Below are 27701 nucleotides of genomic sequence, written 5' to 3' on the forward strand. Positions count from 1 at the left end.
ACTACTGCAGACTACTCATCAGGGTTTTTCTTAGCAGCTGTAATTTGTCTCTAAAGTGACTGCGCTACGTTAGCCTGCTGCTACTTTAGCTTTAGCTTCACATGATGCTACAGAGAACTGCGTCCACACAGAGAAGAAGATCTGAACTCTGCTTTAACCAGCAGAAGAAGAAAGCTCCTGGTGAGCAGAAGTTTTTCAGAGGTAGCTGAACTTTGGTTGAAAAGCGAGTAAATGCCCCACAGTATGGAGGAGCTTCTGAATGAACAGGTGAACAGAAGTGTTGAGCTGCTGCAGGTGAGGAAGTTGGTGATCTGAGCTGTGTGGAGGTTTGACAGGTGGAGGTGTTGCTGTGAACCTGCAGTCTGGTCAGGTCCCAGTTTTCTGGATTATAATAACAGTCCACGATCGACAGCTGCTTTCACTTCATGTTACTTAGGAAATAAAGACCATCATCCAGAGGTTGTGTGAATGGAAAGGGAAGGGAAGGTTACGTCCATCTTCATCTGGAGTCTATGGTTTTTATTCTGCACATATCTAACAGGTTGTTAGGAAAGTGAATGACTCTCAGAATCTCAAATATCAGCATCAGTTTGTCTCATGAATCCTGAATGGCTCAGGCCAAACTCTTTAGGTTTTCTGACTGTGTTTTCCCACATTATAGGCAAATGATTTATCACTAAATATGAACCCAGTAAGTGATAATGGAAATATGTGTTAGTTGGAGCGTTTAGCTCTGAGATGGCTGTAACAATGATTGACTCTGAAGTGCTTCCTTAGTGCTTAATAATCCACTTTCTGCAGTGCAGAGTGTTGCAACTTTAACGTGTTTGCAGACAAACACATCAGAGATGAACCATGAATCCTGCCCATGCATTAATCAGCCAGCTCGTCAGCCGTCGCTCAGAAACAAACAGTTTGCAGACCCTCAGACTCAGGCCAGACATGAGGATAAACACACACACACAGTGACTGTTTCACTGTGTCGGACCCGGACAACGTCACAAAGCTCAGGCTGAAAACACCTGACAGGTGCAGGTCCTCATTTATTTGATGCTCAGGATTTTAGCTCCAGTGCAGACACATGTGAGCATGAAGATCTTAAGATGAAACAAGGGCACGAAGAATCTGAGCACACATGTACATCATGTACGCAGCGGTCTTTAAAAAAAGTCTCCACACTCTGTAGTAACATGAAGAGTGAAGACTGTTAAAGCAAGCTGGTGTAAATCCCAGGGATTTGTTCAGAGCCCCAGTCGGCAGCGATGAGTCAGTCAGAGGAGGTTCTGATCAGCGCCTCCGAGGAGGAAATCCAGGTGGAGAAACAGATCCAAAACCTCCAGTGGAGGTTTACCAGGAGAAGAAGAAGAAGAAGAGTGGTACATGATTAAAGGTCCTATATTTTATGGGTTTATTTAGCCCCGCCCCCCTCCCAACAGGTTGACAGGATTCGTTCCTTTGGTTCTATGACGCATGAATCCCTGGCTGTCTGGATCTGTTTATATGAGTCTGTCATTAGTTCAAGGTGGAAACACTCAGTCATGACGGTGACTGATTATTTCACTCATCATGTTTCTTTATTATATAAAAAACATCATATTGATGTTAATAAAGTTAAACAACTGATTTCCATCAGAGAGTCTTTATTATAGAACCAAGACCTGTTTCATGATTAAAAAAGACCTAGAAAATCTCTCCTCTCATAATATGGAAACAGCAAAGGTCATGAAGCCATGAAAATGTACATAAAGCAGCATGTTCGAAAGTACAGTGCTCACAGGGTAAAAACTGTGGGTTGAAACAGAGACGATCGTCTCGTCTTCACCGGCTGATGCTCCACAGGTGTTTTCCCTTGTTTTTACCGAAATCGTACACTGGAGTCGGGTACAGTCGCTTCTTGTCCACCAGGAAGAGGAAATTGAACCCAGCTTCATGTCTTTGGATTCCCCTCAGTGTCCTTCAGTTCTTCAGAAAGCAGCAGAGGAGGAGCACTGACTTGTCCTGAATCCAGTCTGTCTCTGTTTTAGTATAAAAATGTGCTTGTTTTTCTCTCCTCATTAGAAATGATTTGCCGAGCACAATTCTGCATCACTTAGCAGTTCATTTCCTGTTTTCTTATTCTGCTCAGGTGCAGTTCCACAACTTTTAATTTGCTGTGTTGAATTAAAAACTGCTTCTGACTCAGTGTTGTTGCCAGTTTTCTCGGGTTTGGCATCATTTACGTGCATTTAAAGCCCTGAAAACCTTCAGTGTGTAGGAGTCGTGCTGTAAAGGTTGGCGATAGGAAGAGGAGGGACGTAGTAAAGGTGAAGAGAAGAAGTGAAGTGTGAGAGTGACACCTGGAAGGCTGAGAGGTTTTCAGATGAGTAAGAGAAAGAGCTGAGACACCTTGTGTAAAGAAAGAGCCTCCAAAAAAAAAACCCTCAGAGGCACTTTGAAAGATCTGACATTTCATTTTCCAAATTCAAAGCAGAGGTCCGGTTTCCTGCAGATTGTCCTCTCCGGAGTTAAAACGTGCAGAGGCGAGCGAGGAGGAGCTGGAGTGAGAGAGCGAAGGCAAACAGGAGGAAGAGGGAAAAATCATATCAAATGATCTGACGGCAGAAAGGAGAAAATGAGAAGCAGGGTTGAGAGAGGAGGGAAGGAGATTTGATACTTGAGGAGAAGAAAAGAGTGGCAGAAAGAGGAGGAATGGAAGAGACACGTACTTCAAACTGTGAATACAGTCAGAGGCGGAATGGATGGATGGAAAGATGGTTTTTGAATCAGGTAGAAGTGTGTGTGTGTGTGTGTGTGTGTGTGTGTGTGTGTGTGTGTGTGTGTGTGTGTGTGTGTGTGTGTTAGGTTGGAAAACAGTGCCTGCTCGTCCTCAGCTGGAACCAACATGCGCGGTTCAGCAGGTTCATGCAGTAACAGTTTAAACATGGCAACGTCCACAGCCCCTGGTGCCCCCGTGGCAATCAACCAAACCAGCTCTGTAGTCCAGGCTGCTGCTGCTGCTGCTGCGTTAGACGCTTGTGTAACGTGGGACAGCACACATTTGGGAAACTTTTTCGTCTCAGTTGAGGCTCCACAGTCTGTCTTAAATAAGTTTTGGTCACCACATCTGGAGCCGCCGTGGAGGTCTGCAGAGTATTTGTTATATGGATAAATGTGTCACAACCAGGACAGAGACAGAAATTTAGCTGAAAATAACTTGATGATGACCATGAACAAGAAGGTACGTTGATATGAAACGTGTAGATTTTAGCTTCTGCGAGGCAGCAGTCCCAACAGCTGAGTGGTGAAGTGTCTTAAAGGAACAATCTACTGAAAATCTACAAAATCCCCACATAGTCTAAAAGTAGATATAAAGCAGGTCTAGGTTCTATATTAATACTGTGAAAGTCTCAAAGCCTCAGTCCACAGAGAAATGCACACAGCCTGTATTCAGAAACTGAGCCTTAAAACCAGCCGTCAGGACTTCTGGAACTTTGTGATGTCACAACTAAATAGTCAAAAAATGCTATGGTAAGTGTTCTTCTTCTGGTGGAGCTGTGCAGCAGTGAGAAGACAACAGCGCAACACAGTCAGTCTGTTTATATATGTTGTAGAGAAACTTTGAGGCTACGTCCACACTAATACTTTTCATTTTAAAACCACTTTAGAGTCGATCTCCAGTCACACTATCCCACCTGAAAATGCACATATACACGACCACTCACATGCAGTGGGCGTGCCCGAACCTGTGTAAACAGGAAGCAGATTGTCTACTCTGCAGCTGATTAGCTGCACAAAATACCACGAATGAAGAGCAGCAAAGACAGATGTAGAGTTAAAATACAGAACTGAAGTGAACAACAGCTGCTGCAACAAGGTCAGTAACACTTTAATTCATTATCCATGTTGTTTAACCACCGGTAGTCCAGGCTGATAAGAGCCAATCAGGAGCCACCGGGTGTGTCTACAACGTCGTATTCAAAGGTCTCTGTTTCTGACTGAAACGAGTCCAGCAGCGTTTGTGAAAGTCTCTGTTTTAGGGGCTGAAACTCGTAGCCGAACTGTGGTTTGTCTGTTTATTTGCATGATTCTCACCATTCCTCTTTTTTTCCTTGCTGTTTTTTTTTGTTTTTGCTTTTTGTTTCCTGTTTCCAAACCTCTGAATTTCCCACATCTCCAAGTGTTTCAACATTTTTAATGGGCGTGTCTTGTTCTTAACCACATGAGAACCTGCCTCCATCCATAAAGAGTAGTGATAAGTGTGGATAAGATGATGTGGAACTACTGTAGAGCACCAGTGTGAGCTTTCTAAAGCCAAACAAGCCTTTGAAATGCTGTATCCAGACTATTTTTGCTCGTATATGAGATTCTTCCACTGCACCAAACCACAGTCACCAGTTGAAGAGCTCACTAGTGCAGAAAACCTGACGAACCAAAGCCAAAAATTTACCAGTGTTTGGCTGCTGTCCAGTCAGCTTTTTCAGTGTTTTCCTGGGCCCCGGCCAGCCTGCAGGCCGGTGCCAGCCCCACTGGGTGCTCGGGAAGGTTTATTTTCACGGCCCTTCTGCTTTATTGAATGGGTTGTGTGAAGCTCAAGGGGTGGAGCGCCGTGCTAACACTGCCAGGGTGACGGGAGCCGTTTGCACATGGGTCATCCTTGCTAAAAATATTTGCATCGGAGGTGCTACAGCACGAAGCACCTCGAGTGAAAGCATCCAGCAAACGGGGCTGTAGAAACGGCTCCGTGCCTGATCGTTCGGTGGGTTTTCTCCCTTTCTTACTGGCAGGGAGACTCTCCTCAGTTGTTTTCATGCTGGGAGAGATTCATGACCCTCAGGGCTTTAAACCTGATTAAAAACCTAGTGTATAATTTCAAAAAATGAATGGGAATTAAGGGAAGATAAGGCTGTTTTCTCCTTTCCTGAAAAGCTACCATTTCAGATACGTGTCTTTATCGTCATAGTATGTTTGATTCCTGTCGTGAGTGAGTCCTAATTATGTGAAGAATCAAAATATTTAGCTGAACATCGCATCAACATTTAGTTCTCAGCAGATCTAAACATTTGAATTTTCCTGGTGTGTGTCATTATTAATTGTGGAAAACAAAGGCTGCACAATTAATGTGATGGCCTAATGTTGTCACTCTGTGATCATACTGTTGTTGATAAAATCACCATCTGTTACCTCCGAGTGCTGCTGCCGTACTCTTAAAATCAGAGCGGCGGCGGCGTTGTTGCTGGTGCAGGAAAGCGAGTGGGGATCTGAACCAGCGGTGGGAGTGAGTGTGAGGAGCGGTGCAGGTGCTGTGTGAGGGCTGATGGGATCTCCACAACCGCTGGTGGAGGTATCGACTATGTGGGAGAGAATGACTCACTCTAAAAATGCACACACACACACACACACACACACACACACACACTGTATACGCACCTGTGGAGGAGGTGTGTGTGGGCAGTCAGTGTGGCCGGGCAGATTGCTGCTCGCCTCTCTCACTGAGCTGCAGTATTCAACTGTAGCCCCCCCACTGCTGCTGAACTTCACCACCACAGCGCCGCATTCCTTCGCCTTTTCTCTGTTTTTTGTGTTTTTTTTCCTGTTGTGTTTTCCATCAACACACCTGCGCCGGAGCTGCTGCGGTGGCTGCGTGTAGCGGGAGACACTTTGCTTGGTGGTTGTGTGTGATTTCAGATCTTCCTCTGAGGTCTTGGGTGTTTAAATTTTTAAGTTTGAAGTTGTGTTTTTTTTTTTTTTCCTTCCTTCTGCTGTGAAATGTTGCTGTGTGGTTGCGGGTGTTGTGAGTTGAGAAATGTGTCATCCAAAAGCTCTGTGTGTGTGTGTGTGTGTGTGTGTGTGTGTGTGTGTGTGTGTGTGTGTGCAGATCCAAACCTCCCTCTGTTCTTCTTCTTTTGCAAAGTTATGACCAGATCCTGAATTTCAAGAAATGTGCAAACACAAAGGTCAGAAGCACAGAGTGTTTTTAAAGTTGTAACAGTGTAATTATTGACTCGTTGTGTAGATGAAGTGTAACTTGGTGCTGGACTCCCTCACAGTGTTAATTATTCAGATATTGCCTCCGTCTTATCTCAAAAATTACATCCAACATAATGAAGAGAGAACATGAAGTAAAAGATGCTGCGGATGTTAATGAGAACAGGCAGCACATCAGTATCACATATTTTCACTGATTCACATTCACACAAACAATCTGCTCAAATCATTTCTGTGTTCAGCTTCAGACGTCCTCCTGCATCTTTCCTCCAAACCCAGCGTTACCCAGCGTTCCAGTGGATTTACAGCTGCTTAGCTGATACAACACAATAACCACAGATACAAGTCCTGTTGTACTGTATGTCTGTTCTACGGCAGAGCGATGAGGCCAGAAATATTATTACAACAACTTTAACTGTTACTCCATATTGATAATTGATACATCCATGAAACTATCGACCTTTGAATCGAACAATTCAAAACTGTGATAGACTATACACTGTGTTCATCACAGGAGAAAAACCAATCCGATCCAGCTCCTCCACGGTCAGTCCCGTTTAAACAGCTCAGCTGGAACCTGTCAGTGTCTTAACGATGCTGTGTCAGATAAAGATGAAGCAGAAGATTCTTCACCAGAGACCACGGCCTCATTGGAAGTCTGTGTTTGAAATTAATGAACAATGAATAAAATATTATCAAAATCATAATATGGCCAATATCCAAACTGTAAGAGCTGTAATTTATTTTGATAAAAGGTGAAATGTGTCACAACAGACTCTAAATGAAGCCCCCCCAGCCTGCAGACGTAAAGCAAAAATCACCCCATCATCATTTTTAGATATTTTTTTTACGTTGAAGATGACATGTACAGATGACCACTCCAACTGAAGTCGTGACTCATTTGATGAAGTCAGAGCACCACAAAAACATTATGAAGCTTGGCTGAGCTGGAAAAGTTGGTGCGTCATTAAAAACCAAATGAAGCAGACCTGCATATTTCACGTCACAATGTTATGAATTCCCTCAGGCAAAGTCGGCAAAGATGCCCACTTATAGAAAGGGAACAGAAAGGGCTCTCTGGAGTCAGTGGGACGGCCCTAAGACATAACAGCCTTAGTGAGAACGTGCATCATAGGGAGTGAGTCTGAGAGTCTTTGGTTTGGAGCCGTTTCTCTCCCCACCTCTCAACATTCACAGAGGAGTAATGGATGGAGACATTCACTGATTTACATTTGCCATTTTGGATGAATGGACATTTAATACACAAAAGTATCCTTGATGCTGCGTTTCAACACCAACTGTTTGTCGACAGATGAATCAAAAATCTTCCACTCAAACCAGAGTGAAAGTGAACTCTTCCTCATTTGCTGTGTGTTTTCATATTTAAAACTCTCGGTTTAAAAATTCTCTGATTTTCAAACTTTAATCAACTTGAGGTCTCTGAAGGTTTTAAGCGAGTCCTTGTGGATGCCTGGCTCAAAGATACTCAGGATTCCCATCCATAAAAGATAAGGGGGTCAGGATTTGAGCTGTGGTGGAGCACTTTTCCCTCCAGATTCAGTTTTTAGGTTTTGAACATGCCCCCCCCCCCCCCCCCCCCCAAAAAAAAAACTCCGTCCAGCGACAGCAGCTTAATAACGCTGGAGTTTATCCAGCACTGCATAATTGAAACTGTGATGAAGTCAAGTGTTTTTCAGGGTAATGAGTGTTCGACTGTGTTAGTCTGGAAGGTAGGTCCGCCTCACAACTCCCCCAATCACCCACCCACCCACTCATCTGTCCACCAGCACATTTGTTTGAGTGGCACTTGATTTGTTCCTCAAAAATAAAAAAACTAAACATTCTCAAATACCTTTTTTTTCAGGGGGAGGTCTTAGAAAGGTGCAGATTTCACATCTTTAAGATCTGAAGTGACGCAGACACTGAGCTTTTAAAGGCAGCTTATTCAATTACAGTTAAAGAAAATGTGGTTACTGTTTTAAACGAGCTAATTGCAGCAGAAGAAAGCACCAAATGACCCATGTTCAGCCCGTCTGCTAATGATCAACGTTTTTACACATCTGTCAGAAATCACACGAGTCTGTGGATGAGAATTAGTTTGAAACTGACAGCTCATTTTAGAAATCAGGAGACAAAAGTTTGGCTATAACTTTGGAGGAAAGTGAAATTTTCAAGGACGCAGGTTGGCTTCAGAGGTGGGTGACACGACGAGTTTAAAAAAAATCTGATTTCACACATGAAGATCAGTTTTCCTGCCATGATGATGACTCAGCCTGTGAAGCTGCTGTAAAATGCTAAATGTGATTCTGAAGAAGATGATGTTTCCATTATGTTGGATCGGAGCAGAAAATCCTGTCACAAACTAGGGGTTTGGAGTTTGAAAGATCAGACAGGAAGGTTCTAATGGAAGATGCTATAGTGTTGCATTATGGGAAATGTAGGCTTGACTCACACTAGAGCGTAAACTCTGCATATCTCAGCCCCTGCTGCCTTGATGTTGACCATTTAAAAAGCTAATCCCGCAGCTGTTGGCAGTGCAGTAATAAATCACTGGAGAAACTCTTCTTAAAATCACATTTAGTTTTCTTGATGAAAACCAGAAGCCAGAGACCAGAACTACAAACTACTTTAAAAGCTAGTAAAATGTTTTTTGACGTTATAAACCTTCCTTAGTGACTGATAATAGAGAGATGACAGAAAATCAGGGAGACAGAGACAGAGGAACAAAGCTGAAATTATTAATGGAGTAATGATTAATCAATTGCAATAAACAAACATTTGTTCCAGCTTCTCAAATGTGTGAATTTAATGCTTTTCTTTGTTGTCTCTTTTATTGTGAACTCAAAGACTTTAGGGTTTGAACTGTTGGTCAGACAAAAGACATCTGCAGATGTGACCTTGGATTCTGGGAAACTACGACGGGCACTATTCATGACTTCTGGACATTTTATAGATAGAAACACGAATTAGGAAATTCATTGAGGAAATAATTGGCAGATTAAATCTAACTAATAAAAATAATGGTTGGTTGCAGCCCTGATGAGGAACATCATATAACCACATTCCCCAGCCAGACATGAATTGGGCAGTTCTTTCTGGGTTCCCCAGAGGATGAGCCCTAAGAACACATTACCTTACACTGATGTTCAGTTTGAGCATCGTTAGAACAATATTAACTGTAGATAAAAGATGTAGATTAAGTTATTAACTTTAGGAAATAAGAGGAGAGTCATACAGCAAAGGTCCCCTGTCGGACCGGAACATGGATGTTGCAGTTCATGGTCAACAACTTTCACCCCAAGGCCAAAAGTAAGCCTTAGTACATGGTGCACGCTCTACCTGGTGAACAACCAGGGCGCCCCACAAATCTGCATTTTTTTAACCAAGAAAAAAGCATATAGAGGAGGTGGAAGAGTAAAACTTGCAGTCTCTCTTTCAGGCTCCATGAAGCCCCTGCAACCCCCACCAATAACTAGGCCAACCTTTATTGTAGCCTGAAAGGCAAAACCTGGGGCAAAGAAAGTCCGCATAGAATTTGGTGCTGTTTGCTGAGGTTGAATGTTCTGAGAGCAGAGTAACACCTGAAGGCAACTCACTCAAGGGAATAATTTTAAGGGGGGGGGGGGCTGGGGTGGTGGTGGTGGTGTACCCTCCTCATCCCCAGTGAACATGACAGCATTGGAAGTTGTAGTCAGTAGGCTGTTGGTTTATCTGTATGTGCTGCAGTTGTGCATAATGTAGAAGTGATGTAGTGAGAATCAGCTGATATCTCACCAAAGGAACTGAGACAGTTTGTGTTATGACACTTGGTGATATTCTTGCCATTTAGCTTTTTTGTGTTTACAGAAACACCTTCATCTTAGTGGTGTCAGTGTGGGTCACATGTCGTGGCTGTGCATTCACTTAAAAAACATGTATGAAGAGATGTTAAGCTGCTAACAGCACTGACTGACTGAGGAAGAAAAACCTTGGATTAACAGGGCTGTGAATAAAAACATATTTAAATGTGGCTCAGGTGTTTTCCTGAGAAGTGTAGTGAGAGTGTTAGTTTCACAGAGCTGAGATCATATTTCTGCTGTTCAGAGGTGGTACACTGCGATACTTCACTGATATCAAACAGCACTCCCAGTGAAGGCCAATTGGAGATAGACTGCTGGGAAATTTCTAAAATTACTATTCCAAATTTACAAGGTGGAGCGCTGCCACTGTTAGACAGTTTAGGGAGAGCCGCGGTGCGTAAACCGTTTTAGTTCGTCTCCTGCTGTGATGCAATCTGTTACGAGCATCAGTCAAATCACCCTCTCTGTTAGAGGATAAGAAAACACAGCCATCAGCCAAGTCGGTAAACTCGGCAAACATTATGGAGGATTCCCCAACCTGCATTTATACTGCAGATCGAGCTGCAGCATTTCTGCTCTCTCAGAGGGGGGGCGGAGGCGGCAGGGAAACATTTACAGAACACCTACAGGTTCTTTCAACACACGCAGAGGTCTTTAACATGCATGTTTAGTGAGTTAAGATTGATACAGGCTTTTGAATGCGGTCATTAGAGATCTTATTTTTCATGTGGTCTTCATCACGTGGAGGCTTCTTTTCTCTTTATGTCCACTTTGATGAATCTAGAGCACAATCTGCTTCCTGTCTGCTTTACTGAACACAGATGGGCTTTTTGTCCCCAAATATTTAATTTCCTTGTGTCCTTATTTTTTATTCTGCCCATTTAAGGTTTCACAACTTTCATAAAAGCTGCAGGATATAGCAGAAATATCTCCAGAATAGATGGGAGACAAATTAAAGGATTAACCGGTGTGATGTGGAGCACTGAAACTATTCTCCGGCTCATGGTGGAACAACACCTCACTACCGCTGGGTCACGCTGGAAAATAACTAGTTCATACAACGTGTCTTTAAACCACATCAAAAGGCAGAGGTGTTTTTAGCTGCTCAGAGCAGCAGCGTTAGCAGGAGGGGTGAAAGGCCGTCTGTAATAGAGACAGGGTGAGGTGCGAAAAACATCTTAATATGGGGATAACAGCACATTTCAGAGGGTGTGTCTTGGAAGACTCTCAGAGTGTTGTTCTCAGTCGTTCACATTACAAGTGACAGAAATACCTCGAACACAGCTCACACAGCCCCACAGTTCCAGTTCAGCTCAGAAAGGTGGAGAGTGGGGGGGTCTCAGATGCTTTTCAACTGTTCAACATGTAGAGGGCGTGACTATTACTCTGCCCACTCAAGACACTTTATTGGGTTTTTACTTAAATGTGTGGACCATGCGTATGTCTAAATGTTAATCATTCATTTAGTCTTCAACAGGAACAGTTCATTCATACTGGTGTATAAAGATCCCTCATGAGTCTGTAGCTTGGGGATGTGTCTGTTTGCACATCAGGTCTGATTGACAGGGACAGAACATAGAACCAGATGTAATAGGTAAAGCAAAGTTATTTATTTGTAAGGAGATAAACGGTAGTGATACAAACAATAAATAGGCTTGACTAGAAGATGAAACAGGGCAAACAGGTGCTGTTAAATTAAACAGTTTCATCATACCCCCCTCTGATGAAAATCAAGTGCTGAACCTTGTTAATGTCCATATATGTTCATATATAAAATATTTCTATTTTATATATGAACATCATTAATGTCCATATGATGTTCAAATATAAAATAGACATATGATGAGTGAAATAATCAGTCAACACCATGACTGAGTGCTTCCAACTTGAACTGCAGTGAACCAATGACAGTCTCATAAAAACAGATTCAGACAGTCAGGGATTCACAACCTAAGGAACCAATCCTGTCAAGTTGTGGGGACAGGGGGCGGGGCTAAATAAACCTGAAACCATGTCAGTACAGAGAGCGAGAGTTAGCATTAACACAACCACTAACACTGTGTCAGCCACTGCCTGTGCCAGATACATTTGCGTTACGAACCTTTCTTGACGTCCCCATGTCACACCATTGAAGACCTTTTGAGTCTTTGAGCAGTGGTGGGCAGCATCAGCTTGTTTGTCAAGGATCATTGCAACATCCTGCTGTGTCTCCAGGGTTTGTGTCTTGATGTGTGAATGTATCAGTAAATGAAAGTACAGCAAATGTCCCCAAATCTGCCATAAAACTCAGTTGAGGTCCTGGTATTGCAGATGTGTCTTGGTGCACAGCTGCAGGATGCTGTCTGCTGTAAATCTGTCTGATGAAAATCAGAAACAATATGAAAGTGAATACTGATGGCTGTTCTGTCACCAAGATTTTCACTGAATTTTGTGCAAAGATTTTGTACATCATTAATGAAGCATTTTCTTCCTGTTTTGGGAAGTGTTGATACAACAGGACGAATGTAGGGAATCATAACGCACCTGAACAGTTTGCTCTATCATCTCTCTACAGCGGGTTTGTGTTTCTGTATCTTGACTCCAAGTGGTGTCCATAAAAGAACAGTTAAATTTGGCTTTGTGAAACCTGAGATGTCCCACTGAGGGACTGAGGGTGGAGCAGGGTCGAGGATGTTGAGGATGGAGGGATGGGAGAAATAAGAGATGAGGAGCAGTGAGACTTTGATTTTCAAAAGAATTCTCCAACAATCCATTTGCACTTCAGGACTTTCCAAACAATTCCCCGATGACAGAGGTGGTAAAACAGAGAGAAAGAGACGGAATCATCAGTGCAGCCCATAAAATCTGTCTGTATCAGAGCAACACTGCATTTGATGATTTTTCTTGTAATGATTCTTGTGTCTGTTGTTAATGAGTTGGGTATTTTGTCTGCCTGGTGCCAGTTCAACACTGTTTTTTAAAGCAGTTTCAGTGTGATTTTTTTTGTCCTCTAGTTTAATCATATGAAGATTGGAGCTTGTTTGGGCCTAAACTGAACTTGACCCCCCCTGTTCACTTGGTTTTTCTCTCAAAGCACAAAACAATACAAGTATAGAGAGCACGGATAAGTGGGACTTGGACTATGGCTCCATCTGTACAGTATTACCCTTGTTGATTCCCCCATCGTGAGCTTGATTTCTGAGAGTCTATTTTGCATTAGTGCTGCATGAATTTTCCACAAAAATCCTCCTCAAGGGTTGAAACAACAGAAACAGTCGGACCTGGACCAAGTATTTGTGTGTTTGCCTGAAGACGAAATCCACCCTGAACACTGTTACACAACTGTTGGCAGAGAGCTTCACATGTTTGGGCCCTTTTAGCAGTTTGACGTATATTTGTTCTTGGTGTGGATAATCAGCCAAAAGTATTTGATGTGTAGGGCTGGGTATCAAACCTCAATACTGTTTTGGCAACAACCAAAAGTGTCTGTAGCCCAGAGAATCAAAAATTCTCAAGTATCTAAAGCTAAAGCTTGAATATCCAATGGATTAGTGAGATTGTTTCCTTATGCTTTGCTCACTAAGTTCCAAATTTACATCAAGTTTTTCCAGTTTTAGCTCTGGTATGACTCATTGTGTTTTGGCAAACTTTGGTTTCCTTTGTAGAAAAACATGTTTATACACTGTATCTCACAGGTAGGCCTGGACAATAAAACGATGTACCTGCAAAAGACACTTCATCAATGGCAAGAAGAAAATTGTTTGGCTGGAAGTCCAAAAGTTTCTTGGTTGCATGAAGAAATCTTCAACAACAACATCACCATATGTGATAGGTGAAGCCATGGGCAGCAATCTGCTGCTCTAACAGCCTCCACTACTCTGGTTTCAGTTTTCCACCAGATGTTGAACCTGCTGCAGGGATTTGCTTCCATTCAGATACAACAGCAACACTGATACTGGGTGATAAGGTCTTGCTCCGTGTTAGATGGAGCTGAGGTCAGTGCTCTGTGCAGGCCAGTCAAGTTCCTCCACACTAAACTGGGAAAAGCATTTCTTTATGGAGCTGAACAGGGGCATTGTCATGTTGACACAAAGTTAGAAAAACAGAATTGTCTAAGTCAGGATATCAGTGTAGCGCAGTGTCCACATTTTGGCCATATAGTGTAGCTTGAACTTTGTAAAATTTGTTGAGTAAATTCAATAAATTTCACTCAGCTCTGGCACTTATTTCACAGCTTTGGATGGTACCATCTCAATGGATACTACAGTACCCATGAGCCTATGCAGCACTGTAGTATCCAGGAGCCCATTTTAAAAGTTGAAATATGATAAGTGTTGAACATTGTGAACGATCCAGAAGATTCTGAGGCCTCTGAGTTCACTAACAACAGGGTTATTGAGTTTAAAAGTTGGCTTTTAGAATCAAATTTGCTGCGGTAAGAAATGCTTCCTCAGCTGAAGTCAACGAGTTCTCTCACCCTGCATTTGATCAAATTGATTCTGGGAAATGCAGTGAATCATTAGTAGAGGTATACATAGATGGCTTCCTATCCCTGTCAGAGAATCTGTACAAACTAGTTGGTTTCTGAGTGTTTTGTATGTATGTTAGACTCATGCTGCCACATTCTCCTCCCTCACCATAGCAGCAGCGCAGCGAGCAGAGAGTGGGAGTTGTGCTGAGCCTACATCTGTACAGCATTACACTTGTTAATCTTCTCTGAGAGGCCAGAGCCTGTTTTCTCTGTAACAACATCTTGATTCTTTCCAAGTAATTCTTCCCTGGGGGGCGTGAAGAGTTACAGCAGAGCAGCGGTGCATATAGAGAAACTTTGATATCTTCCAAAGCACTTCCTCCTGGGTCGGTGGGTTCACTTGAACCTTTCGGTAACAGTGGAGCCGGCAGGTTGCAGCACCGATTTAACGGATCATACTGTAACCGTGAAGTCAGTAAGAAGGGTGTGTGCATCTGAACAGGACACTAGTGCTGCTTTGAAAGTCACTGTGGCTAATAGGAGTTCAGTAAATTCAGGAAAGTCAGGTGGGCTTTCTCTCTTTAACGTCATGGCGAAATGAATGTTTTGGGGTTTTGGATTATTAGTCGGACAAGATAAAAAATTTGAAGATGTCACCTCAGGCTCCAGGGAATTGTGATTGATATTTCCATGGATTCAAATTATTTTTTTAATAATGAAAACATAATTACAGTAATGAAATAATCATTAATTGCAACCCAAACCTACAGCAAATCACCAAGGTTTGTAATTGTTTCGGACATGTAGTAAAAAGTAAGTCGACCAAACATTTGCTGCAACATGAGTTTCATCAAGAAATGTTCTTTATTATTTTGTTGGAATTCAACATCAACAGATTCTTCATATAGGCAGTTTTATTGTATTTTGTTTAGTTGTTTGGGTTGTGGGTCCGTTAGGTTGCATTTTAGTGGTATTGCCTTGTATTAGGAAGCAACAATGGAGACAGGAAAATGAAAACCAGGAAACAGGAGAACTGTTCACATCAGCTTCTATGTCGCACAATAATTCCATGTCAGGGATATTGGAGATTTCTCATAGTGAGGATAACGCTGGCAGAAGTGTCAACAATGCAGTGGCAAATTAACTGTACCATCACATAACAAAATCCAATGTAGATTCTAATACAGCCAATTCAATTACTAATACTAAAGCTGCAACAATTAATTGTGAAATGATCAAAAGAACATTAATCAGCAACTATTCCGATGATGGATTTGTTGATGATTTGGATTTTGGCTGATATTGTGAGTGCGATATCACCCACGATTTCAGTTGGAGTCATTGTTTTTCATTTTCATTGATAAAAAAAATTGAATTGATGATGTGATTTTCTTGGGGCTTGCACCAAACAAACACGTTCATACTGTACATGTCTGGAGAACGTGATTTGCAGAAAAAAAAAACCAGCATTATACGTTTCACTTGTTGATAGACTGCCATAATTATACAACATGATGAAGTTGGCTAGTTTTTGGCTTTATTTCCATTTAGGGTTGTCACAAGAACCGATACTTCCGGTACCAATTCGATACCAACACGCAAAAAATACATCGATACCTGCTTTTTTCTGGTACCATCAGAACCGAATATTCAACTTTTCCCTCGGCGAGCCGTGTCGATTCTTAGTGGAACTGACAGGGGCAGTGTCCGCGTGTGAGCAGCACAGAGCAGTCAGCGGCGCTGAGATAACAATAAGAATGGCTTCAGCAGGTGGGAGTGGAAATATTTTGCATTGGAGGCGGATGAATACGGAGCAATTCTAGACACAAACAAGCCGACATGCAAACAGTGCCTGGTGTTAGAGGTTTTAGTTATGTGAGATCAGGCCCACACCACTGTAGTTTAGTTATTTATCTGCATATTTATAAGAAGAAGAATATTGTTTGTTTTATGGCTCCATGCCACTGCTGTTCTTTTTTGAATGTAAATAGTTGAATATTGTTGTTATTTATTACCATAAAGCACAGTATTGCTTGTTTTTATAGTGGTATTAAATACTTGACAGTTTCAAGCACTTTTCAATAAATTAGTGAATTTAAAAGTACATGGGTTCTGTTTTTTTTTTTCGTGGTATCGAATTAGTATCGAGAATCGTGGAAAATCATAGGTATTGGTATCGACGACTGAAATTCTGGTATCGTCACAACCCTATTTCCATTTGTGTGGTGTGATAACAAAGGCCAGCAGCTGATCAAGTGTCTTGGAGTAATTAATCAACAGGGTTTTTCTTTTCCTCCGTTCCTGCTGACTGTTAAAGCCTCATGGGAGCTGTAGTTGTTGACAAAGTAATCTTTGTTTATCACGTCTAAAATGCGGAGGTGCTCCGACTCTACTGTCAAGAACACTTGTAATAGATACTCGTGAGAACATGGACTCAGTTCTCCGGGAACTCAGCGTGTGATGTTTTCAAAAAGACCAGTGGAACAAACAAAGATAAAACTCATTGAGTTACAGATACTGTTGGAACAGATGCTAACATGGTGAGAACAGGGGCTTTGACTGCTTAGTTTTAATACCAGTCTAAGCTGTAGTTGTAGTGACTGAACTGCTGGACTGAGCTCAGCGGTACCAGGATGACGAGTAGTTTCCAGAGAGCGCAACTGAAACTCAGTCACATAAAAGCCGAACAAAGCATCATGGCAGTTTTTCCTTCCTGCGTTTCTGATTTTGGAGAATCCTCCATCAAATCAGAGGTCGATCCCACTGACGGACATTTGATATTGACGACGCAGCCAAGATATGAGAGGAGAGCGAGCGCACAGCTACAGCATCAGCAGTGTAGTGTGGAAAGCAAAGTCCTGCGATCGCCCCTACATCTGTGCAACATTAGCTTGTTTTCTGCTCGTCTCTGTCCGAGGCCTGTGTGTGTGTGTGTGTGTGTGTGTGTGTGTGTGTGTGTGTGTGTGTGTGTGTGTGTGTGTGTGTGTGTATTTGTGTGTGTGTGTGGGACTCAGAGGAGTTTTGTTTGACGCCATCGCAGGAATTAACAGGATGTTAGATGACAAGAAGTTACACCGACACACACTGGTCTCTCTGTCTGCTTCTTCGAACGGTTTGTGTTTGTTTATGGCAACGGGAGATTAGGACCCATCTGGTGTGTTTGTGGGTGGGTGGGTTGTAGGTTTGGTTTGATTGGGAGGGGGTGCAGAGAGAAGAGGAAGGGAGCTGACGAATGAGTGTTTTTCCAGCTTCATGTGTGTAAACGAGGGAGAAAAGCAGTAAAAGAGATACAGCAAGATGGATATCAAGACAAAGACTGTGTGTGTGTGTGTGTGTGTGTGTGTGTGTGTGTGTGTTACAGATATCTGATGTGTGTGTTTGTGTTGTGCGTATGTGTGTTGCAGATTAAGCATGGTGCATTGTGTGTATGAGTGCGTGTTGTATTCAGCGGTGTGTGAATGATAATGACCTCTGACTCTGTCGGTTCTCTGTTACTTTACTGGATTATCTCCCCTTCACTGCACTGCCTCTGGACACACACACACACACACACACACACACACACACACGCTCGCGCAGCACAGAGATACACGGTTACACACACACACTTGGTAAATATCCGACCTTACAAGCAGCCAATATTAAGCAGTGTATTGGTCAGCACCACAGCGCCTGACAACAGATACTACACCACAAATACTGCTACTTCCTAAGTATTAATACTGCAGTAGTACTACAGGACACACAGTCAGAGTACAGAAAGATACTGCTACAGTACTCAGATTAGAAAATGTGTTATGGATTGATAGTGAATGAGTCTTTTTTTTATGTTGGTACTGAATCATATTCAAAATTGATAGAATCATTTTGTGACTGTATTGATAACAAACAAGGTTTTGACTCAGTTTATTGATGATGAATAAGGTTTTGATTCCCTGTATTGATACCAGAGCTGATGATCTGAATTCTCACTGTATTGATACAGAGTGACGTTTTGACTCGTATCCTGAGTCTTTACATTAACGACAGTGTGACTCACTGTATTGATGAGTGATATTCTGACTCTGGGTTGTAAACACACTGTTGCTCGCTGTGTGGTTAATAAACACATATACAAATCATCTGACTCATGCAGACATACACACATCACCCCCCCCAACTGGCAGGTCCTCACACACACAAATGCATTAAAATCTGACACACACATACTCATTGCTAACATGCACACACACACACACACACACACACACACTCACTCACTCTCGCTCTCTCTCTCTCTCTCTGGGCAGAGATCCACTGTAGGAGTGGGCCTCTCTGCTGGAGTCTCTGGCTCTGTGGGACAAGTCCACATGTGGAACACCAGCTGGTCTAAGCACACACACACACACACACACACACACACACACACTCACACACACACACACACACACACACACACACATACACTCACACACATATGCATGCATTCAGCTCCCCTGCTGCTCTTACAAACCTCCTGCTAAGATTCTTTCCTCTTTGCATGTCTAATAGTGCTCAGTCACACACACACTCTGTCTTTCTCTTTCACACTTGTTTACACACTTGCTCACGCACCAACAGTGCACACATTTGCAGTAGTACAGTATTCTCCCTCCCTCTCTCCCACATACACACATCCCCTGTGCCAGTAATTCTGTTTATTGGAGTGCGTTCTGCTGGCTGCTGCGCATGTTCATTGCATCATACTGCACACACACTCGCACATATACACACATGCCTTATGTATACACAGACACAATCTATAGACACACTCACACACATTCAATTCATAATTGCATCATATTATGATGCTGCATTTGTACACACACACACACTTACACACAGATTGCATCAGGATCTGGCAGTAAAAGTCCTGTATTGTTCTCTAAACTTTCATCACAGAGACAGAAACAGGCAGCAAATGCAGCCAGCCAGTCAGTAAATCTGAAAGAATGTGTACTCACTGTACTCAGACTGAAGTTAAACCTTAAAACCAAAGAATAAAGAAAGCAAAGCTGAGGATCAGCCGACCAAACAACATTCCCTCAGTCGTCTGCATCTAAACAGGCAGCAAACATGAGAATCAGTTCGTTAAACATGAGAAAATGACTCTCATGTTAAAATCTGCTAAAAAAGTAAAAGAAAACCAGTCAGTCAAACCTTGAAATCAGTCACCAAGACTATAGTCAAAGAAGCAAAGATGGAAATCAGTCAACCATATCTCAGAAAAACCAGTCAAACCAGTATTTATTAGTCAGAGCTAAAACTCGACCCAAAGATCAAGTCAGTGAAACCTTTAACCAGTCGTCAATAAAGTAAAACAGTCATTAAAGGACCCCCATGAACAAATTATAAACCTGTTAACCCCCAAACAAAGGTCAAGAAAGCAAACAAGAAAATCAGTCAATATTACATTCATTCATCAAACATGAATTAAAACCAGTCAGTCAACCAGCCTGACCCAAGGTGTTCATCAGAAAAATCAGTCAGTAAATCTGAAGACTCACAAACACAAGACAAACTCAGGAAAAAGCTTCCTGCTGTGTGTCAGTTAACAAGGTGCTTTACAAAGGATTTAAAAATCAGCCAACCAAATTTAAACTTAAGTTGTAAATTAAAATCAGTCAGTAACACAAACCATGAAAATAAAAAATAAAAAAGAATCTCTATGGGTTTGTAGACACACAAAAAAAACAGTCAAATAGAAAGAAACAGAAAAGAAGAAAACAGTGAACAAGTCCACTCAGCACCTCAGCCACATAATGATGATGATTAACCCTCAAATCATCCCATAGACCAGGTGAAAACCAGTCATCCAGGTCTAAAAACCAGTCAGTCAGATCTGGATCCTCTCCTCGGTCTCATTGTTGAGTTTCACCAGCAGGCTGAGCCGCTTGACCAAAACCTCCTCTGAATGAAGGCTTTGTCCACATGGAGAGCTGTGTGTGTGTGTGTGTGTGTGTGTGTGTGTGTGTGAGTGTGTGTGTGAGTGAAAGTGTGTGAAAGACAGAGGGACAAAGGGAACAAAATAGAGTGAAAAAGAGACACGGAGACAAAGAAACAGAGAGAGAGAGTTTGGTGTTTCTCAGTGTGGAGCTTAAACAAGCAGTACAGGATGTGCAGCCAAACTATTTTCTCTGCTTGGCTGCAGATTCTCTGTGTGTGTGTGTGTGTGTGTGTGTGTGTGTGTGTGTGTTGGATGTGGGAAGGTTGTAGTGAAGGGTGCTGATGGGATGTCACTTCTTCTCTTTACTATCACAAGTGGGAGGGACACACACACACACACACTTATAGTTACCGATACACAACATGTACACATGTATCACTGTGTCACACACACACACACACAACCTGAAGACCAATCCACACTGACAGAGTTTCCTGAAGAGTTTTCAGTCTCACGCAGCAGAAACACCTGAAGCTCCTTCAGAGTTTGTATTTTCCACTCAAACATATTTAGTGAGTGTGAAACCACGGAGGCAGCCAGCAGTGTTACCTCTGGCTTCGTCATCGGTGCCAACAAACACAACAGAGGTATGTACTGACACACACCTGAGTCAGTATGAGGCTTTAGCTCATCCACCTGCCCGGAGCATTTTAGAGAGATAGCATTCATTTAGCGTATGGACCAGTTTACCTGTGGATTCAGTCAAACATTCCCTTCATCAAACCCGTGTGGGTGAAGATGTGAAGCACCTTGAAGTTCCTCTGTGCTTGAGTTTGAGTAGATTTTTGCTTGCAAACATTTAGGAAACTGTGACGACACTGTCGACACTGAATGTTTGGTTGTGAAGTGTCTGGATTTGACTCCAGAGACCAAGTTTCTTTAAACCATGACAACTTAATGTGCGCCAATATTCAATTATACTCAATATCGCAATATTTCCCATCATATGCAATACTTTTATTTTATTTTTCTTTGCATTTTTTTTTTTTTTTTGCAGTTTTTTTTTGTTGCAGTTCTCTGCTCTGCATGAGGTCCCACCCTCATGTCACTGCTCACTGTGCCATGTGACAAATAAAACTTTGACCTGCTGTTTAGTGGCAGCATCGCTTACACCTGAAACTTAAAGTACATCATATAACATCATATTACAAAAAACAGTTACAGTTATATAATTATATATTCTCAAATACAATAATACAATAATTTATTACAAAAAAATATTTCAAGCATAAAATACATTAATATAATTATATACTACAAAAACAAACACCTCCAAACATAAAATACATTAATACAGTTATTTATTACAAAATGCCTGAAACATGAAATACAACAATGCAATCATAATATAAAAAACACTTGAAAAATAAAATGCAATAATATAATTATATATTACAAAAAAATTGAAACCTAAAATAAAATAATATAAGCATATATTATAAAAAACACACAACCTAAAATACAGTAATATAATTATATGTATTGTAAAAATAAAAAACATTTGAAACATGAAATACAATAATATAATTCTGTATTATTATAAAAACATCTGAAACATAAAATATTACAATATTATCATATATTGGGATATTATTTGGGCTGCAATGCATCGAGATATCACATTTTGAATATCGCCCAACCCCAATGATTATTATTTTTATATTCTCCAAGTAGTTGTCTACACCTCCCACACCTTAAGCATCGTGGTGGAGGGTCAGGAAACATTCATCATTTAATCATTTTTTCATGGTTGTTTGGTTGTTTCATCTCATCTGCCTGAAGATTATGAGACTGAATTCATTTGATTGATTGCGAAAAGCCTCCTCCACTTTGCCCACTGTTACTCATGATTCATAATGAAAAACTACTAACTTATTTCATTACAGTCATTTATTGATTTTTATTTATTTATTTTTTTGGAGCACTCCAAATTTTATTTTCTAAATCTATCTTTGTCTTGATTTTTCTTCAGGGGGAGGAGTATTTATCTCAACAGACAACAGAAAAAGAAAGTTGGCATCTACCTGTCGACGCGAGCACTCGCTCCTCAGGAAAAAAAGGAAAATGAAAAGAAATAAGAAAGTGAGCGTGTCAGCCTTCAGGTTGGCATGTGAGCGATGAAAAGGCCGCCGTTTGTCACCAGAAATTATTGATGTACAAACAAATAGACACTGCAGGAGGATGCAGGAGTTTGAAAAGAGAATCAAAGAGGAGGGAGGGGAGGAGGGGGAAGTAGAGGGGGGGGGATAAATGGGTGAAGATTATGAGACAAAAGCAGGAGTAGAGTGATGGGAAGAGGAGAGGAGGAGGAGGAGTGGAAGAGGGTGTGAAGGTTGGACAGGGAAGGAAAAATGCTAAATGACGAGGCAGCGAGGACGGAGAAAAGGAGGGAAGACGAGGAGGAAAGGAGGGAGGGAAAGCGTGATAAGGGGGAGGAAGAACGGGAGATGAAAAAGAAAAGGAAGATGAACAATGAAGGGAAAAGAGAACAGGAAGAATTTATCTTCCTTTTCTTCCACCCTTTCATCTCTGGTCCTCTTCTTCTTCCTCCCTCTCTTATCTCTTGCTGTTTATCTCATCCCTCTCTTTTATCCTCCTTCCCTTCTTTTTTCTTCCTCCTCTTTTTTATCTGCTGGGATTATCTTACCCACTCGTCTTCTTTCTTCCTTATCCTCCCTCACTTCTTCTTTCACACTTCCCCCTTCCCTCCTCTTCCTCCCTCTTTCCTCCAGATTTTCCTCCTCCTGATCCTCCTTTTACTTTCATCTTCCCTCCTGTGAAGCTTCTTCCTCTTCCTTCTTTCTTCCTCTGTCTCCACATCCCTCTCTTTTTCCTCTTCTTTGTCCTCCCTGCCACCTTTTCCTGCTCCCCCTTCTCCTCTTTTACTCCGCCTTTATTTCACTTTCTTCTTTCCTGTCTCGCCTCCATTTCCATCCTTGTCACCTTTTTCATTCTCTCCTCTTTCCTTTTCATCTCCTTCATCCTTTGCTTCCTTCCTTACCTCCTTCCCTTCTTTTTAACCATTTCACCTTCCAACACGTCTCTTTAGCTTTTCTGTCTTTTCTCCTTTTTCCCCTTCAGCCTTATTTCCACCTTCATCGTCCTCCTCATCCTCTTTTCCCCACATCCCCTCTCCCTTCTTTTATCTCTTCGTTCCCTCTTCTTCTTTCCGTCTCATTTTCTCCACCTCCTCTTTCATTACCTTCACCCTTTCACCCTCCTCCTCTCTCCTGCTGCCTGTTGAATGAACAAATGAATAAAAATGAAATAGATGACAGACTGTTTCAAACGTGACAGACACAAACAGCCTCCTTGTTCTTTTTCTTTCTTTCTTTCTTTCTTTCTTTCTTTCTTTCTTTCTTACAAACACAGCAGAAAACTCATTATTAGGTTATTGATCGATAGATGTAAAATCATCCATAGCATCAGTGAATCATCAGTTTGAAATGAACGTTTTCACGTCGCCTGGAACCAACATTTTTGTCCTTTTCTCCTCTTTCTGTGACAGAATTTGTCCATTTTCAGGCAAAAAAAACAATAACTGTTCATAATTTTTCCAGAATCGTCATTTCAGGACACCGAACACAAACACATCTCCATGACGATAAACACGTTCACACAGAAACATGTGAAATCTCATCACAACCTTCATTAGACTCAGTTCAGAGTTTCTAATAATGCAGATACGATCGGCTCATCGCTAAATAGTTAGAGTCAATCAAACTGCATTAGATTAGACTTGACTGATGGTTTCATGTGCTGATGATTAGAATAATAATAATCTCTAATAACCCAGAATGAGGTAGGAAATGTGTGTGAATCAATAATCTATAATCATCAATATCTAACGCAGCGTAGAAGAGTCTGTGTCTGTGTCTCACAAAGACAAAGACGGAGGCACTGACTGAAATTGGTGTTTTTTGGTAGCCACTCCAATCATTTGGGAGAAATAACACATACACACACAGCGTAATAAGACACACACACACACACACACACACACACACACAGATTGTAGTCCACAGTTTGAAGGAGTGTTTAGCAGATTTCTTTTTTTCTGTCTGTTTTTTTTTCTTCTTTTTTTTGGGCAGGACGAGTGGGGTAGCGCTCTCTCCCTCCAGCAACCATGGGACTCGGCGCGTTGCCATGGAAACAGCCCAAACTGCACCAGAGGAGTGATTGAGAGGGGGAGAGAGAGAGAGAGAGAGAGAGGCAGACAGACAGAAAGAAAGAGAAAGAGAGAGAGAGAGAGAGAGAGAAAAAGAGAGGGGGAGATATTTTGCTCCAAGACGAAGGCCTTCTGATGGCGACTGTTGTTCTTCTCCACTCAATGTGAACAGTTTGTGTGTGTGTGTGTGTGTTGGTTTGAAGAATGAGGCAAGACAGAGTGGAGAGAAAGAAATGCAGGTGTGACTGTCTGCATTTGTGCGATGTGGTGTGTATTTGTTTGGGACCTGTCTGATTTTTAGTTTGTGTGCATTTGTATAAGCATCTGTGTGTGTGTGTGTGTGTGTGTGTGTGTGTGTGTACACATCGATGAGCCAAAACATTACGAGCGTTCACAGATGAGTTGGATAAAGTTGGTTATTTTGTGAGAACACGTGAAGGTCTGGGATCCATCAGACAGGAAGTGTTGGGGCAGGTGTAAAGACCTGAGCCACTCTGTCGTGGTGCGGTTCGTTACGGCCAGACACCGGCCGGAGCATCTCCGAGAGGTCTGGGCTGAGGGTGTGTTCCCGCTCAGCAGCGGTGAGGACCTGAGGAGGGTCAGACCACAATCCAGGTCATCATCCACGGGCATGAGGGAAACGTACGTTATCTGGTCCTGTCTGAGGCAACAGAGGGGCGACAAGACACAGGAACATTTTAATGATGGTTTTGGAAGAACTGCGTCACACACACACACGCACACACACACACACACACACACAGTGCATCACACCCTCTGAGTAGCTGCAGACTCCTCAGTGTACACTATGATGCTGGTGTGTGTGTGTTTCTAATTAGTTTGAGGTGTGTGTGAGCATGTAGTTACACACAGTGGACTATTGCATGTGTCTGCAACATGTTTATATGTGTGTGTGTGTGTGTGTGTGTGTGTGTGTGTGAGCGTGGGTGATTGTGTCTGCACATGTGCTCACGCACATACACACACACACACACACACCCTCACCCTGTGTACATGCATCTCTCCTTCGGTATCCAGTATAATTTGTTTCTCTCTCTCTCTATCTCTCTGTGCATGTGTATGTGTATATATGTGTGTGTGTGTGTGTGTGTGTGTGTGTGTGTGTGTGTGTGTGTGTGTGTGTGCTAGTATCAGTGGTAAGCTGTGATTCAGGCTGTGAAAACACTGATTTGGCAGCCAGAGCGTCTTCCTCCGTCTCCGACTGGCTCGGCCAACAAAAATCCATCTCTTATTAACTGACGCTTTATTACAAAAGAAAAAAGTGTGTGTGTGTGTGTGTGTGTGTGTGTGTGTGTGTGTGTGTGTGTGTGTGTGAGGGCTGGTGTCCTTACATCCAGGGGTTCAGTAAGGAGGCGTGTCTCTGCAGATCTAACTCCTGGTACCACATTCAGGCTGCAGGTTGACGTGATTGATTTATCACTCAGGCAGTGAAATGTCAGCAACATCCGCTGGAGGAGCTTCATCTCGCTGGATGTTCAGTTTCTGAGCTGGAACGATTCATAAAAACGTCTTTCTCCCAAAACACAGAGGGGGTATGTTGGGGGGTAGCACATCTATGAAGAGCTGCTGCTGCTGCTGATTGAAAGCTGATTTCAACTGAAGTGTTTGGTTGATGCTGCAGATGAAAAGACTTGAACCTTTCACAGCAAAGATATTTTATAACAACACTGCAGGACACCACAGAAGAGACTATAGGACACCATAGGAAACACTGGAAAACTGTGCGCGCTCACACACTAGGACAGGACAGTTGGGCGTTTTTTTAATGTCTGTATTTAACAGGGAAAGTGAAGAGAGACAGGAAATACAGGAGAGAGTCGGGGAGAGACGTACTGTTCAGGGTCTGGCTGGCAGGGCGCATCATACCCATATGGTATGCACCCTAACCACTTGGCCATCGGGACACCCCTGGGTCTGTGTTATTTGATGAATTGCAGATTAATTAAAGACAAGTCCTCCATACCCCATCTTTTGGTCTTGTAGAGGTCGATGTAGTTTTAGGGCCTTAAATGTTTTAGTTTATATTGAGCTTCTTTATTTTATTTTAAGGTTTTTTTTTTTGTTTGTTTGTTTTTTTTGTTATTTTTATCAAATTGCTTCCATTTTTTTCTATCAGTCAAAGAATTTAGAGACAGAAAAGATGGGGCAGGGTCATATTATTGCATCATAGAGTTAACCAACAATTATTTTCATCATAAATGCACCTCAATGTTATTTTCTTTAATACATTATGAATAGTTTTGTCTGTAATCTGTCAGAAAAGTCAGAAAAACGCTCATCATTATTTCCTGAAACACAAGTGAACATGTTGAAATAGCTTTTGTTGTCTGAGTAACAAAAATCTGAAATACAAAGATACTGAGTTTGTCATAGAAAACTATGAAACTAATAACAGAGCTCCAGAGAGGAGCCTGAGAGAGGAGATGTAAAACTACACTGAGATGCTTTTTGTTTTGCTTCTTAAAACCACAAATATATCTTCTTATGGATATTATAGGTTTCAGGCTGTGCCTTCCTCAGCCTGTGTGTGTGTGTGTGTGTGTGTGTGTGTGTGTGTGTGTGTGTGTGTAATAACAGTCTCGTCCACTCAATCATCAATCACATTTTCACAAACTATAATCTGTAACTGTCCACATTTAAACTCCAACAAAGATGACAAAGCGTCTGGAGTCACATTTCAGAGGTGGTTAAATAACATCTGAGCCTACAACGATGATATATTATGTAGAAAACTGAATGCATTTTGACCTTGCTTTCAGTTTTTCTCATGAAATGATCATTTTTTGATTTCATGTAATTCAACATTTATTTTCTTTTCATCAGACGGCAGATAGAAAGAAATCAGAAGAGCTTTTTTTTGCCAATTAAAAAGAGTTGAACTGACATTTAATAACATTCTGAGCCAAATCAAGTGCCTTTCATCGACATAAATGCTTTGCTTGTGGCCAAATTACGAATCAAATGGACATTGCCCTTTTTTCAGGGGGAAAAAAAAACATTGAATCTTCAATAACGTGATGTTCACTGAAGAATTCTTCTCATCAAAAGCTTTGATATATATTTATTTTTCCTTGCACAAAGACGCACTCTTCACTCTTTTTAAACAGAGCCATGAACTCGCAGAACGCCTGCACTGCCTCGTACCACGCCGCGTCCTTAGAAAACAACAAGGTGTCTTAAAAACAGTTGTAATCGGAGCCCACGGTGCTGCTGACGTGCGTCCACTGTTCAAATGCACGGACTCTTGCCAGCAGCTTCTTGGACGGAGAATAAACCACAGTGAGAACCGCACAG

The 27701-nt window shown here is 41.9% G+C and overlaps 1 protein-coding gene across 1 annotated transcript in view; it reads left to right on the forward strand.

The window, feature by feature from the left end:
- LOC139633879 (zinc fingers and homeoboxes protein 2-like) overlaps nucleotides 1–27701 on the forward strand; it is a 127925-nt gene that overhangs the window by 44551 nt on the left and 55673 nt on the right. The gene's annotated exons all lie outside the window — the stretch shown is intronic.

This window comes from Trachinotus anak, unplaced genomic scaffold (assembly GCF_046630095.1).
Source record: "Trachinotus anak isolate AG129_WGS33_773 ecotype Australia unplaced genomic scaffold, CSIRO_AGI_Tana_v1 ptg000016l, whole genome shotgun sequence".
NCBI lineage: Eukaryota > Metazoa > Chordata > Actinopteri > Carangiformes > Carangidae > Trachinotus > Trachinotus anak.